Source organism: Nanorana parkeri, unplaced genomic scaffold (genome assembly GCF_000935625.1).
Source record: "Nanorana parkeri isolate BGI_ZX_2015 unplaced genomic scaffold, ASM93562v1 scaffold25, whole genome shotgun sequence".
In the NCBI taxonomy this organism is placed as follows: domain Eukaryota; kingdom Metazoa; phylum Chordata; class Amphibia; order Anura; family Dicroglossidae; genus Nanorana; species Nanorana parkeri.
Window position 1 is genome coordinate 1186384 of NW_017306293.1, and position 16722 is coordinate 1203105.

Consider the following 16722-nt stretch of genomic DNA (forward strand, 5'->3'; position numbering starts at 1 on the left):
TATTTTATCTTGTTTGTATGTAAATGACTGGAAGAGGAAGTGTTCCAAATGTAATAACGGAACATTATTTGCTTTTTTATATGTAGGAAATTCTTCCATGTCCAAAAATTGAAAGTGTATAATGCAGCCTAGAGTAAATAGGCATACATTTATGAGCAGTAAAGTTTACATCTGTGTCCATGTGACTGCTGCCATTTTGATGCTAATACTATTTCCACAGCAGGTAAAAATTCTAGGCAAATTCTTATTGCCCCATCAGCAAATGAGTTGGTCACCAATAAATCATGCAAGACATAGGAGACTTGTGTTGGGTTAATTATCCAAATACCCGGGGCAATATCAAATGAGTGTTTTTTGCCATTCCGTTGCCATGCTCTTTTTCCCTTGTTTTCTAAGCTTAAAAGCGCACTGACCAACACACTTAAAAAATGGTCTTGGTGGTGTCTTTAAAATAGCATACCACAGACTACTATGGGAAGGTGTTGAAGGAAACCTGTAGTAAGGGAAATACACAAGCTGCCATTTCTATTCATCTGAAAATTCTCAATGCCTATTGTGGCTAGGTCATGTAGATCCTCTGGAATCTGTACTTTAAGTCCCTAACCGGGAACAAATATGCAGATCAGGTGTTCATACCTTTTCCTTGGTAGTATTTTTTATTCCAGTGGACCTGCATAACTGTCTGGCAACTGGCATTTATAATGGTGGGTTGGAAGTGGCAACTAATGCAGTTTTCCTTTTTAATTAAAACCTCTTTATGATCAAGTCAGACGATGGTATGTAATGCATTTGTGTGACCAAAACATGGACCACTTACCAGTAAACCTTTAATAAATGCCTTCAATAAAGTTTTGGTGTCCTCCTCCTTTTTTTTTTTTTTCTCCCCCAGGTTTCATGTAGAGTGCCGAAGGAAGTGTTGGGGAGAGGGGGTAATTTTTATTTTTCCCAAATTCACCTGAGAAAGTAAAGTTACCCTTTTAAGGGTTGTTAGATTTTTGCTGTTATAGTCCATTTACACCAAGGCGTTTGCTCAAAGATGAGCGTGACAAAACTCAACACAAGAATCCCATTCATTTCAATGGCCCCTGTTCACACCTGAGCATTTTGTCGCAAGCTGGAAAACACTGAAAAGTACATGAGATTTTTGGCAGATTACATTGCGTTTGGCCTCGTAGACTTCAAAAGATATGAGTGACACAAGCGGTTTGCACCTTTTTTCTATGTTTGCTTTTTGCGTGCGTATGTCCATTGACAAAAATGCCTTTCAATCTGCCCGCTAAAATGCGTGTCTTCGTGTGTGTGTGCATTTTAACAAGCGCAAAGTGTGCAAAACATGCTACACGAAAACACAAGCTAATATGTGTGAAAACACCGACTCCTAGGTGTGAACGGAGCATTAAGGGTGTTTCTCAACCGGTGGGTCGTGACTCAGTATCCAGTGGCACAAACAAGACACCGGCACTCCAAATTGGCAAGCAAACGTCTATTTATTGATGTGCAGCATAGCAAAAAATAGCAACTAATGTTTTGGGGTCACAAAGTATCCCCTTCATCAATGCTTTGCCTAATGAAGGGGATCCATTGTGACCCTTAAACGTTAGTTGCTATTTTTTGTTATGCTGCACGCCAAATAGACGTTTGCTTGCCAATTTGGAGTGCCGGTGTCTGTTTCTGCTTATGATTGTTACGGCTGCCACCCGTTGACTACCGCAGCACCCGCGTCTCTGATGGATTTTTTGCGGTCAGTAGTGCGATGGGACCATGTACTTTCAGTATTCAGTGGGTCGCTGCATGCCTTCCACTTTTCTAGGTGAGAGACTCCTGCCTCCCCCAAGCACAGCATTTTCAGTTCTTGCGCCAATCAGCCAAATGTCAGCTTGAGGTGGGATTGGGCTATGGCCTGCGAGGGACCTCCATCCATACATGTATTGCTTACAGCTCCTGCATGTGCCCCTGTAGAGGTGCATAGACCAGAGTGACGTCACATTCTGGCTACCGACACCTCTGCAGGGCACACATGGGAGGTGTACAAGCAATGCACATATGAATGGAGCTCTTTCACAGCACAGCAGCCCACACTGGACACCAGGCTGAGGATCCACTCCAGTTCTTGTAAGGTAGAAAATACTGGGTGGACCTTAAAAAAAAAAAACTTTTTGGGTGTGTGAGAGAATGTTGTCTGTATGCATGTCTGTGTTTTTGAGGGCCCGTTCACAACACTAGTACAGTATGTTAAACTATACCATGCATTTGCAACTTCCCCCCCCCCCATTTTTTTCTGCAGACTTTTTTGTGTTTAGAAATTTTTTCCCCTACACAGTATGTAGTTTGCGTATGCATAGATCTGTCACACAATATCTCTACATCACTTCCTGTTCATTCATGATTGTGGAGATAGTATGTTTACTATCTCCACAAGTTATAAATGAATGAACAGGAACACTCAGTATAGAGGATTCCTGTTCATTTTATAACTGGATGCACAAATCTTTTTCCATTTTAAAGGAGTCTGTTTAGACCCCCCTGCTATTTCACCGAAGACCCCAACAGTAACGTAAAATAATAAAAATTATTTGAACAAGGTTAGGGGGAAAAAACCTTTTTAGTTTCATCCTGATTTTTTTTGTTTTGGTTGTAAAACTTATTTCCCTGTACTTTGATTTTTATATATATATATATATTCTCCCTGTATATCTCCCTATGAGACAATAGATGTTTGTACCAGTGATGAACCCCAGATTTTATCAAACCAAATTTGGGTAGCAACAGGCCCATAACAGATCTTGTATTTGGGTAAGATACTCTGCTGATCTATGGATATCATGTTCGAGTCCCTCAAGTGGGATAGAATCACTTTCCAGGCATGAAATAAATGAACCCTTTCCTGTAGATTTTAGGAACATGTTCATACAATATAGTCCACAAGAGGTGAAATAGGACTGACTATTATGACTGATGTAACTTGGGCATGTTCCTTTGGAAAGGAGGCCTACTTTGTGCAAATGCTATGGGGTATTACATAATCTAGGTATAATTTTTATTAGGGATGCACAGATACTTTTCGAGTACCAGTGCCGATACTTGGCATTTTCATGAACTACAAGGGTTGCAGAGGTTGCAGCTGGGACATGGCTCTGGCACTCCACCACTGTCCTGAAATCATTAGTCGGTATTGTTTTAGAAAAACTGTCACATGACAATAAACAAAAATGTATCAGTACTCGTACTTGTAAGTACTCGGCAAGTACCAGTACTCGTACTCGCAAAACTGGTATCTGTGCATCACTTTATTTATAAAAACTAAATCGTACATTAAAACAGATGTACAAATCCCAGGAGCTCTGTGTGCTCCTTACAAATGACAGCGGCCTCCTAATTTTTGAATTTTTCTCTAGTGTAGTCTTGGAGCTCAAAAGTATCGGTACATGTACTCGTACTTGTACCGAGTACTGTACTTGGTATCTGTGCAACCCTAATTTTTATATTGGATCAGCCTCTGAGCCGTACTGATGACATCTGAAAACCAGTTTTTGCTTTATCTCAATTTGATAGTCCATGATTAATTCAGATATATATATTCTGGCCATTTAGCGTAAGCGATACTAAAGGGTTGTCCTGCGGGATGTAGTAGGTTATAGGTGTTAGTGATGACACCGCCAATATCTGGCTTTAAGTGTCTCACACAAGGATCCAAACTGTTTAAACAGTGCCGTTACAAAAGGTATTTGAGGAAATCCCTGTGTATGAGTTGTAGTTTGTCTTTCAACTGCTGGACATGCAGTGAATATGATATATTGATTGTGAAAGATAATTTACACTGGGTGCCCATGTCAATATTGCTTTAGTGGCAATTGCAAAGTTCAGTCTCAAGAAAGACCTGTATGTTTTAGGTTGGAAAGAAAACTTCCTGACACCAAGATTATTCCATCTCTAGGAACTGCTTATGCAATGGTCAAAAAAACAGTAGGGTGCTCTGGGGAATAGCATATTGACCTTTCAACGTCAAAGGCATTGTTAACATTCAAATGGCAATTTCTTGTGTATTAATATTGACGTACTTCTAGCATAGTTGGAAAATGAGGCACGGAAACTGCTGGAGACCCAGAATGTTTTAATGGACAAAACCTTTTGACCCACCAAGTTCTTCTTTTTTTTTTTGCAGACACAGGATGTTGGGTCCAGGATTCTCAATATAGTCAAATCCTGGCCCCTTTTTATTTTATTTGAGAAATCATGCCACATATTCTATGACATTAGTTATTGTAGACATGGGGACTGTATAAAAATTGCCTCCAGGGTTTTCCATAACCAATTTACATAGATGTGGGGAGCACACCATATGGCCAGGGCAACTGAGACACGCAACTCCCATATGCTACCAATGAACATATACATAAAATAAACACCTGCATTAGGTTAAAAAAAAAATCCTGGCAACATGCCAGGTTCAACATCCTACACTCCCCTACCCTATTCAAATGCAATTGGAGTGGGCCTAGACCCATAAACCGATAGAGGTAGGGTTGTTAAGAAATTAAATTCAGGAGAAAGGATGGTTAGAACATGAACTACCAAAGCTCATATACCAAGAAGTCAAAATATAAAGACTTGAGAACCAGATCTACAGATTTGCTGAATTGATGCACGGGTATGAATTTGCTGAACTGAAGAAATGGGTATAAATCAAGTGTTCAGAGTTTTTTTGGGAGGAGCTTTTGCTGTTTAAGCCAGGGTAAGATGTCTGAGAGATGAAGAGGAACACTTTCCCTTGATGTTGTACCTGTAACTTAGGTAAACTCATAGCATAGAGTAATTCTAGACACGCATTTTGTTAGACTGAAGTTGGTTACGTTTTTCACACTTGAACGGAATAGTCAGGATAAAGCATGACAGTGGCATTGTTGATTACCAATCCTTGTAATTGAGTAAATGGATCACCACAGACCTTGCTGAGCTGCAAGTTGGCAGAGGGTGACCAGGCACTCGGTGCACTCTCACAAAGCAAGTTCAAGTAGACCCATTAGCCCAGGGGCCTCAAAATACCGGTTCGCAGGCCACTTGCTATGTGGGCTGCAGCCAGCTGACAAGACAGGCGCACACAGTCATGGACCGCGTACCCGACTTGCGGGAGCAGCTACCCGGTCTGCATCTCTGTTGGGTGCAGAGCTGCTCCTGTCACTGCCGGTACTCAGATCTTTTTGGTCGGTGTCTTCACTAAATGCCGCCCGAAAGGATTGATTGGTACAGTCTGCACCAGACCTTACTAATTAACCCTTGGATAACCAGGGATTGTGCCTCAGCGCCTTCTCCCTGCAGAAACAAACAGGTAAGGGGGCTCTTTGTTTAATTTTATGTAGGTGTACCGGGGAATGGGAGGGGGAGTATTTTTGTGGATTGTGTGTATGTGTCTGTGAGATTGTATTCCTGTGTGTATGTATTAGGCCCCATTCACACCTGTAAGTTTAGGTGCAATTAGGGATTTGTGCATCAGGAATTCGAGATTTCCTGCAGCAGGAATCCCTAATCAAGCGGCAGTTCTCACCCATTCAAGTTAATGATCAGACAACCGCTGCATATAAATGCCTGAACACCGCATGTAATGATACGTGATATGATTGCATGAGGTTAGAAAACAATCGCTCTCCCTGGATGTACGATCAATGCATGAGGTAATTTCCCTCATTTTATCCATGTCAGAATGCAGTATATTCAGTTCTATCTTTACCTCATCTATTTTCCCTACAAGAGAGGTGTCTAATAATTGTATGGCCTTCAATACCTGTGCAAGCATGGGCTCATTCCTTGTCTCAGATTCCTGTGAGGGTAATATATAAGGCTTGTTTAGCATGTTGGGAATCTGCTAGCTCTGATCAGGGGTGAAAGGTGATTCCTCCTGCCAAGCCGCCTCAAACAAGCCAGTCATGAAGGAAAATGATGTAGTTGGAGACTGGGCACCATCTTGAAATGTTCCCGTGGCCGTGCTCATATTTTCTGACGTGTGTGTACGTTGTCGGCTCTTTTGCTAGTCTGGCAGCGTGGTCCAAGTCACCTGAAAACGCTGGAGTGCTGTTTGGTTGGCAGTAAGTGGTTCAAGAGTGCAGGATTGAGCAGGAATAATTAAAGTTAGGCAGAGCTAAGAGAAAATACATCTGCTCATATCTCACACAGAAACATGGCCAGGTTTTTAAAGGAAACCTTTCATGAAGCATGGCTGCTGCAATTGCTACTACTCATTCTGCAAATATTAGTTTCCTGACTAATGTTTAGCCTCTTTCTTTAGTACAAAAGTATATGAATAAGAACATCTAACTTTACTTGCGTACATACTTGTTCCAGGTCAGTGACTCAGACATTGCTTAACTCAGTGGGTCAGTGTAATAGCTAGACAACTACCACCTTTAAAAGGTTGGCAGTGGCAGATTATTGAAGCTTACACAATCCAGAGGAGCTTTCCCACCTTGCCCCTTTCCACCACAGCTGACCAAGTCTGGAACACACTCACCAAACCTATTTTGGTGAGCTGGGCTGGGTTTTTGCATAGACAACATAGAACATGGCCTAAGGAGAGGTGCACAGCCACTCACCCATTGTATTACTGACCGCCAGTATAATAAATGGTTGCAGACTGCTTGTACTGCCTGTCAGAGCAATCTGACTGGGTCCTAATTGTTGCTGTCCTTGCACAGTGTGTGCATTTTTTTGGTGGAATAGTGAAATGTGTAATAGTTTACTTTGTACTTTGGAATTAAACGACTAGCAGAAATAAGTTGGCCATAGATGGTTTGAATTTTGGCCAACTCCTCCCATATTGGCTGAAATTCAAGAAATGGGTGGCCCTGTCAGCAGCACCCAGCTTAACAAAGCAGAATTTTTGTCTTACCTGTAAAATCTGTTTCTTGGAGTACAGCACAGCTCATAGGGATTTGAATTATTTAACCGCTGGGTTATGCAGCTACTATCAGGTTATTGGACACTGGTAAATTAATCAAAGCTGTAGGACAGCCCTGTATAACCCTTCCCAATCCCAGCCTGTTTTTTTTGTAGCGAGCTGTACAGAGAGGATCACAGAAAACAGAGGGTAGGGTCCTGTGATGTACTCCAAGAAACAGATTTTACAGAGAAAACAAACATCATATTCTCTTAATCATACATCTCAAGGCAGGCAATTAAATGCATTAAGTACTGGGATGTTCAAAAGCGGTCCAACAGAGGGGCAGACAACACAGCAAACAATAACTAACAGGCCCAAAAGAAGAAAAACTCATCAAGAAACATAGGTGGTCCTGAATTCAAAGGGCAGCCTGAAGGACCTTCCAGCCAAAATTGGTATCTGCAGAATCCAGAACATTTACCTGGTAGAACTTGGCATAAGTGTAAACAGAGGACAGGTGGCAGCTTTACAGCTTTGTGAAACTGAAGCCTGATGCTGAAAAGCCCAAGAAGCACTAACGCTTCTAGTAGAGTGTGCCGTGACTGGAGAGGGGGAACTTTTCCCTTCAGCGCCTGAGAGTTGGTCCGACAAATCCACGTAGCAGTTGTTGAGTAGGAGGCAGGTTGTCCCATACAAGTACCCTCAGGGATGACGAACAGTGAGCAAGACTTGCGAATGGAAGTTGTTGCTTATTCTTGACAATGTATTTATTTAATTTTTATATATTTTTTGCCTTTTATTTCCTTTTGTCATGTTTTTTAGCAATCACATTTCATATCTTTTGATGTTTTTCTTTGTATTGCTAATTAGTAGGACTTCCCACCGGGAACTGTCTGCTTAGTATTTGCGGCGCTCTGTCCAGCACTGAATGAGTTAAACTATGGCTATGAGTCCATCATTACTAGCATCAAAAGCTCTAAATAGGCTTAAGAAGGACCAGCCCAGGAAACATGTCACCTAAGTCATACCATGTAGAAAGTGGGCAGAGACATACACCCAGCTGGGCATCTGCTGCTCTCAGTGGAGAGCTGTGGCATTGAGTTTAGCTACAGGTATGGTTGTGTACCATCTTCCCTGGTCTGTTAGCAACCTGGACGTGGGAAGATGAGGACTCATCTGTCATGAGTCCTCATGGCCATGCACCAAGTGCATGGCGCCAGATGGCCATGCACCAAGTGCCCTGCAATACTTCGATATATACGAGTTCATTAGTAGACCTATTTCTAATTTGAATGCAGTTTTATTGCACCAGATCTATACGCTTTCTTCTCTCTTTTTGTTTTTCTGCAAGAGAATCACCGAGGCAGAAATCTGACCCTTAATGTTTCCCAAGGCTACATGCTGGTCTGGGCCAGAGTGAAGGAGAAATAAAATTGCACCCCACTCAGTACTTCCTAGGATGGAACTCCCTAGCTTTGCACCAAGCAAAGTAAGCCTTCCAGGCTACTTCTGGAAGGTTGAGTTCCTAGATTTAGAAGCATAGTGATGACAGCACCCAAAAGGTAACTGTCTTTCAGGTCCTGGGCTGCAACAGCCATGCCATTAGACGTAGTGACTGGAATACTGGTCCTTGGGACAGGAGGCTGGGGCGATCTGGAAGTGACTATAGAGAACCTGTCATTCAGAAGCAATGAGGATCACCTGAATACCATCTATCTCAATCCTGCAAAGGAGGCGAGGCTAGAGTTTCAGAGGAAGGAAGGCATTGATCAGGCTGAAATGATCCCACAGTGTCACCAAGGCATCAACCAAGAATGCCCAGGGATCGATGGTCCTGGAGACAAACCTGTCCAGTTTGTTACTGAACCTGGATGTCAGGTCCAGGTCCACATCTGGTGTCCCCCAACCTGTGTCAAAGGGCTAGAAACACTTCTGGATAAGGGGCCCATTCTCTGAGCGACTGCGGTAGTCTGCCAATTTTCCACGCCTGGAATGTGCACTGTGGACAGGGTCAAAAAAGAAAAACCTTTCTTTAGGCTATGTGGCTTCTGGTGGTTGATTCAAGCCACAGCTGTGGAGTTGTCTGGCTGAATTCTGGTGGGGGTGACCCTGCAACTGGTGGGGGTCCTTGGTTGAAGAGACAACCTAATCACCTGAGCTCTAAGAGGCTTACGGGGAGCTGAGATTCCTCTAAATGACCAGGTCCCCTGAATTGAGAGGCTCTCCAGGTCTCTGCCCCAGCTGGCATTTGTGGGGCCTTTGGCAGACTGAAGAGCAGAGCAACAAATTGGAAATGCTAGGTGCCCGCAACAAAATGCAGGTAGCGATGGTGGGCAGGAAAGATGTTGTAAATATTCATCCTTGATGTCCACTGGGGTCAGGAGATCACATGGGTAAAGGGGGGCAATGGCAGAGTGGGTGGATTTCATATGGACCTGCAAGAACCTTCATGTCTAGGATAGGGTGAATTCCCCCCACCCTTGGGGACAGTGAACAGGTTGGAATACAACCCCTGGAACATTTCTGCCTCTGGAATGGGAACTCTCTAAGAGAGGAGCTGACATAAGGCAACAAAGAGATCCATCTGCCTTTGAGGAGATTTGGGTGGATTGGATAAGAGGAAATTAGGAGGAGGCAGAAAGCCAAACTCCAGGTACTTTTTTTTCTTGTGACTTCCTTTATTCACCAAAAAAACAGCCTCACGTGCCAGGCATATGCATTCTAGCTGTTTCTTGCAGGGAAGCTCCACAGACCAGAATTTGAGCCAAAGGATCCACTGCATGTGAACAGACAAGAGGCTCATCCTGGAAATTTGTGGGAGAGTATCTGCCAGGCCATCCACTCAATAATGTAAGGTGGCAAGAAAGTTATGCATAGTGGGGCCTGCAAGGGCAAAAGGGGTCTTGAAAAGGTCAACCTCTTGACTGTGTGGTCCTTGAAAACTGGTATGTCCTCTACAGGGACTGTAAGTATCTTGATCAAACAAGAGGTGGCATGGAAGCCATACTCAATAGGATATTGCTGGGCAAACTATTTTGGGGGCAGACAATAACTTCTTCAGGTAATCCCAGTCACCATACAGCACAGGCTGTAAAACTATGTAAACAGGAAACATTTTTGCAGGTTAAGGCATTTTCAAAGACGCCAAACTTGTCACCTTTGGAAGGGTTGATGCAGGTGGTTCTAACTTCAAACATGTGCAAACCAGGTTTAATAGGACCAAAATTGTGTCCTTGAGCTTAAAGTGACATTAAAGTCAAAAATATTTTTTCCTCCCCCAATGTTAATTAAAGCACTTCATAACACAAAAAATCCCCCAGCTAGCCTGCAACAAAACAAAGTTACCCTGTCAACAGTATGCGTTAAAATCAGAGGTTTTAGTTGCACAAACTTTTGGCCAAAAATATGTAGAAGCCACACCGCCGCGCCAAGGCACCTCTGCAAAGTGTGGTCCTAACTCTATCTATACGAGTCTCCAAGTGTGAGCATATTAATGCAGGTGTACCAGGAGGTAGCCTACTCCTCCTTTAAAGGTGCAGGGACGCACTGGAGGCCCAGCAACCAAAAATGCACGCTGGGACCCCAGTGCGTCCCCACATCAAAAATAGTCAAACTAGAAAAACATGGTACCTGCATGAATCTATAACCAGCCTTTATGGCAGGGCGCATAGATAGAGTTAGGACCACACTTTGCAGAGGTGCCTTGGCGCGGCGGTGTGGCTTCTACATATTTTTGCCCATAAGTTTGTGCAATTAAAACCTGTTTTTAACGCACCTCCTGCACTGTTAACAAATGGTAGATGTGTTGCACACTACGGTGCGTTAATTGCACCAATGTGAAGGAGCCCTTCATACCTTGTTCACACAAGGGCGGTCCGATCGCGCGGATTGGTCCACGCTGAACCACCGACATGAATGATCCCATACATTCCTATGGGGACCATTCATGCGATCGCGCGGCTCCGAAAATGCTCCCTGAGGACCCATTCACACCATGTCTGGATCAGATGCGGTACGTTATATTTTTTTCTGCACCAAAAATGCATCCCAATGCATTTGTATATGATTTTTGGGCTCTGTTCACACCAGTCCAGTCCAGTGCAAAAAAACAATTGCTGCATGTCACATTTTTCCTGCACTGGAATGCACCCGAAAGCGTTACAAACGCAACGCACCAGAAGCTATAAAATGGAGCAGGAACAGATTAAATGCGTCAAAAACGCACCACACCGTGTTTGCAGAAACGCATGCAGATCTGGTCCAGACATGGTGTGACAGGGCCTTGATTCTTTTCTCTGTGCTGATAGGCACGGATTCCATACAGAGTTGAATGGAAACGCGCTAATCAGCGAGTTTTTAATTGCGTTTCTATACAGAAAAGCAAATAAAAATGGCCCAAACCGCCCCTTTTAAAATTCCCACGGAAATGCATCTGACCTAGTGTGAGGCCCTGTTCACACCACGGTGGTTCCTCCATGCTGAACCGTCGACATGAACAATGCCATACATTGCTATAGGGACCGTTCATGCCACAGTGCGGCTCCGCGCAATCCGAACCTCCTGAAATGCTCCTTGACCCTTTTTTTACATGCTGATCCTCCTCAATCATATCCCTCCTCACTCCCCTTCCTCCATCATCTCCATCCTCATCAATCATCTCTATAACAAGACCATGACCCAGCACCACAGTGTGAGGACGACGTGGTCTTTATCGCCACGCATCAATATTACACCTTTTTGTGATTCAAACTTTCCACTCCGCATAAATCATTACAGCGTGACAACACCACCACCCAACAACAAGGTCGGTTCAGTCAGAGTCACGTGACAGCGTATCGCCCGATCACGTGCCCCAGTGCGGCCTATCAGCTGAGTGGCGCGTATTCCAACTGGCCATGGCTGAGGCGGGTGTGAGTCGGCGGAGCTCTGGGCTTCTTGTGAACGCTTCCCCGGCACACGGAGGACAGAAGCGGGCTCTGTGCGAGGCGCTCAGGAAACTCACCGCGGTGACACGAGCCATATCTGTCAATCTGAGAAATGTCAATGACAACCTGGAGAGGTGAGGGGAGAGCTCTATGATTGGGGGCTCTGGATTACATTAGCAGCACCGGTGTGGCTTCATCTGACGTGTGAGAAGATTCTTCTGTGTTATCACGAATCCGTGTGTCCTTTCCATTACATGTACTGTGCTTGCCGCACACACGACGGGGTCTGATCCTGGGGGTAACATTGGTAGATTTAGTACATTTTATCCTTAGCCCATTGTAAGAAGAACTGCAATCAGCAGGACAGTAAAGTGGGAGTGGCATGTGGGGTCCCCCTTAAAATCCCTATCAGACCTTTAAGGTCTGGTAGGGATTTTAAGGGGGAACACACACAAAAATTGTTGTAGAGACCCCAACCCCACCCAGCAAAGCAACATGCTACCATATTGATAAGGACAAGGGTGTCTTCCACACATCCAGTCCCAAGGATGTGGCAGGTGAGGGGGGCTTATCTGAATCTGAGCCCTTTAAAATAAGGGGTCCCTCCCTGCGTGAAAGAGTAAGGGTACCCCTAATTATTTACAAAAATAAATGCAAGGTCGAAGTAAAGACAAACACAACAAGTTCTTTAATAAAAAGTCCCACACATTGCATCCATTGTCAATTACATTGTCCAGCGCTGCAAATCCTTGTCAATGACTATGAACAACATAAAATGCGCTGACCTGCCAACACTGACCTTGTGCACCCGATGACTGCTTGCTCCAAACAAACTGCTGGAATGTAAAGACCGCACACATTGTGTATCTGCATGCATGTGTTGGGCAGAGTTTTCCAATGCCTCTTTTACACGGAGGGCTTGTTCACACCAAATGCAGACCAGATCTGCAGTGTTTTTTGACGCGTTCCGGGCCGTTTTTGTAAAAAAGAAAAAAAACTTTTTTTTGTAGCTTAACCACCTGCTGCCCGGCCGTTGCAATTAAACGGCCGGACAGCGGCTTCTTGAATGCGGGTGGGCGTTTTTTAAACGTCCCATCCCGCCCCCTTGTGTCCGCCGCTGGGCGGCGGGCACGAGCGGGAAATCAGCCTGGCAGTGGTAAAATTAGGTACCTCGGCTTATATTCGGGACGGCTTATACTCGAGTATATAGGTATATGTGGGCTTACTAATGCACTGGGCTTACCTGACACCCTGCAGAGCCCACCTGAGAGTGACCCTGCAAAGCACACCATAGATCCTGCACAGCCCATCTGAAACTCTCTATGGTGGGCTTTGCAGGGCCTCAGGTGGGCTGGTCGCCAGGGTCCCTTTCCCTGAACCTCCGCCCAACTCCTCTTACCTGCTGCTGGGGCCTGGCCTCCTCCACCCCCTCCTCTGCCATGCTACCCCTGGTACAGCTGATACCCATGTAAGAGGCTGCCCACACCACTCACATGGGTACCGGCCGTACCCCCCTGATGGCTGTGTTCTATCAAAGTTTGCGACTATGTTACAATGTGTGACCGATGACGTGGTCACACATTTCAATGTAATCCCGCCCATTTTTTTGGTGGTGGAATGTGTGACCGCCAATAGGTCAAGCATTCCAAAGCTTTCTCCGTTGTTCCAGGGCAGATCGGCTTCGCAAATCGTATGCGCAGGAGAACCGATCTGCCCTGGAGCAGCTGTTCGGTCCTGAAATGTCACCTCTATCTGACTCTGAGTGCAATCTCACATTCCACGCCACTCACAAAGTCGAATCGAAGTGACATTTCAGGACCGAACAGCTGTTCCAGGGCAGATCGGTTCTCCTGCACATACGATTTGCTATCCCGATCTGCCCTGGAACAGCTGAGAAAGCGTTGGAATGCTTGGCCTATTGGCGGTCACACATTCCACCGCCAAAAAACTGGGCGGGACTACCTTGAAATGAGTGACCACTTTACCGGTCACACATTCCAAGCTAGTCACAAACTTTGATAGAACAGCAGCCCTGTCTAATTATTTAATCAGAGAAATAGACTATAATAGGCAACATTACAGTGTAATGTTGCCAATTATAATCCACTTTTCTAATGAAACTAACAGCACACAGAGTGCAGTTACACCTATACCACCCCGCCCCCCTCCCCCTGCTCCTCATTCAAACTCACCTGCCAAGCCTCACAGCCAGCATCCCAGCCAGGTGGTGTGCACTGCAGGGGGCAGGGCATGTGACACACACTTCTCCACTCACAGGACCCGCCCCCTTGCTGAGAAGCCCGTCGGGCGTGCAGGGCCCCGGGACCCTCGTGGTAGTTCCGCCCCTGGACAGGGAGCCGCAGCAGAGGGATGAAAGAGCCACATGCGGCTCCAGAGCCTGCAGGTTGCTGACCCATGGTCTAGAGTGTCTAGTAGTTATGTAAGCCAGTGTGAATGTAGTATGATGCAAAGTCACTTGTGTTTTCATGTTTATCTTTATTTGCAGAATACTAATGGATAAAGCTGACATAGAAGAGCTGGAAAAAATGCTGGTATGTGACCGTACATACATTGCAGTAAAAATATGACTTATTTTTTTGTGTGCTTGTATTCTTATATTTTCCTTCCTCTGCACCCTGGGAAAGCTATCGATACATCTGCTGTTGGTGATGCTGAAAAACCTCACGGCACAATCAGTTCTATCCCTGTTCATACATTCAACCCATTTTTAATAACATGTAGAAATGTAGTTGCATTTGCCTAGCCCAGGCAAACGCTGCAGGCTCTTTACTTTCTTATACATACATACAGAAAGCTTGATGCATCAAAGTGTCTGCACTAAGAAGCTTCTCACAGCCACCAAGTCCGATTTAGACCTGGCTTAAAATTTTGAATGTGGTGATACACCGGAGACGTAGAAAGGGATTTACACCACATTGGCTTCATAAAGTTTCAGCTTCTTGGGCTACTAAACATGTGAGGATAATGTAAAACTTGGCTGCAGTAGATTACAGATAACTCATGTTAGTTTTAATTTTATCCATTATTCTACCATTAAGGTAATTGGTTAGACTTTCTGACTGTAGCACTGTTTCTGTGATTCCTGTAGCAATGGTTTTCTCTGGAATAGCTCTTTAACACTGTAGCCTGGTGTGAAATTCAGTATGGAAATGATCCTTCAAACAGTTGTCTAGGTGTAAAAAAATCCCATTTGAGCTTGCTGTAGATTATCCAGGTGCCATAAGTAAGAATAAAGGTGCCTTCACCTTTTGATTACAGTCTTCTGACCTAATCAAACAGTGAACTGATGTCTATGGGGGGTGGAATAGCAGTAGAGCAGGTTAAAATAAAAAAATATATACTTGTCTCATCAATATTGTTTTGCATATGATTATGGCAATGGAGAGGTCCTCGGCACGCTTTCTTCCCCACCCAGCACCCTAAGTGTAATTTTGTTTAGCAAAGTGCTGGCCAGCACAGATGCTTAGATTTGGTTGAATCATACATCCACGTCTAACTGGCCTCAGGTATTTATGACCAGTAGGGATGAGATTGGGGTTTGTGCTAACCCAGGCTTTTTTTTTTGTTGCTGGCTGGTGAGTGTGCTGGGAAATGTTTGTTTTGGTGCTAACCCAGTTCACCCAAGCCCGCTCAAGACTCTGACCACCATCCCCTCCTCCTAACCCAATCAGTGTCAGCATTCGCGGTGCTGGCATTCTCAGCCTCTTTGTGACGTATATCTGCAGGAGGGGGAAATGCACCTTTCCACAACTGATTGGGTCTGGAGGAGGGGGTGGATACTCTGCAGTACTGTCACTGATAGGGATGGGCTCTGGCGTGTTCGCAGCTCCACGTGCGAGCCCGCAAGGAAGCTGACAGCGCCAATCACAGGCACTGAGACATTTCCCAATCTCTGCAGCTGCGGATCGGGAAAATGGAATGCATAGCTAGAGGTGTGTTTTACATATTTTTTTGCTTGAATACATACATATTGCACTCGCCCTCTGCTGCTGTCAATCACTAGAAGAGGGCAGGTGCAATAGCTAGTTTGCTATTGGCTTTTGCAAAGTGAAATAGCCAATAGGAATCTAGCTATGCATTCCTATGGTAGTTTTTTTTTTTCTAACTTACGGCGGCCCCCGATTTTTCCGGGAGAAAGTGTTTCTCTCCCGGCAGCCGAGAGCCACTAGGCGACCCCTGGCAAATCGTCATTCGACCCCCGAGGGGGTCCCGACCCACAGGTTGAGAACCACTGCTATAGAGGAACACCAAATCACTGAAATAATACATTAAACAGCCTGTATAATGTATTATTGCTGGGATTTGTTGTTCCTCTATAGCTGCTGGTATTCTCCATCGCGCTGCATAATGTATTATTGCTGGGGTTTGTAGTTCCTCTATAACTGGTCAGTGGTAATCTGCATTGTGCAGTATAATCATTATACAGCGCAATGGAGAATACCACTAGCTATGGAGGACTACAAATCCCAGCAATAGTACATTATAGTATAATGTTGTACTGTTGCTGGCATTTGTTGTATTCCTATATAGCTGCTGGTATTCTGCATTTCGCCGTATAATCATTATACAGCTCAATGCAGAATGCCACCAGCTATAGAGGACTACAAATCCCAGCAATAATACATTATATACAGTGCAATGCAGAATAACCCCAGCTACAGAGGACTACAAATCCCAGCAATAGTACATTATAGTATAATGTACTATTGCTACATTCCTCTATAGCTGCTGGTATTCTGCACTGCGCCGCTGTATAATGTACTATATTGCACACCACACTCTTTTTTTTACTTCCACCGCGCCAAGCTTGCTCCCGTGATGGACTACAATCTCAATAGAAACTAGTAGTCCATCACTGAACCCTTTTTTTTTTTTTTAATCCGATTAGTCGATTAATCGAACTTA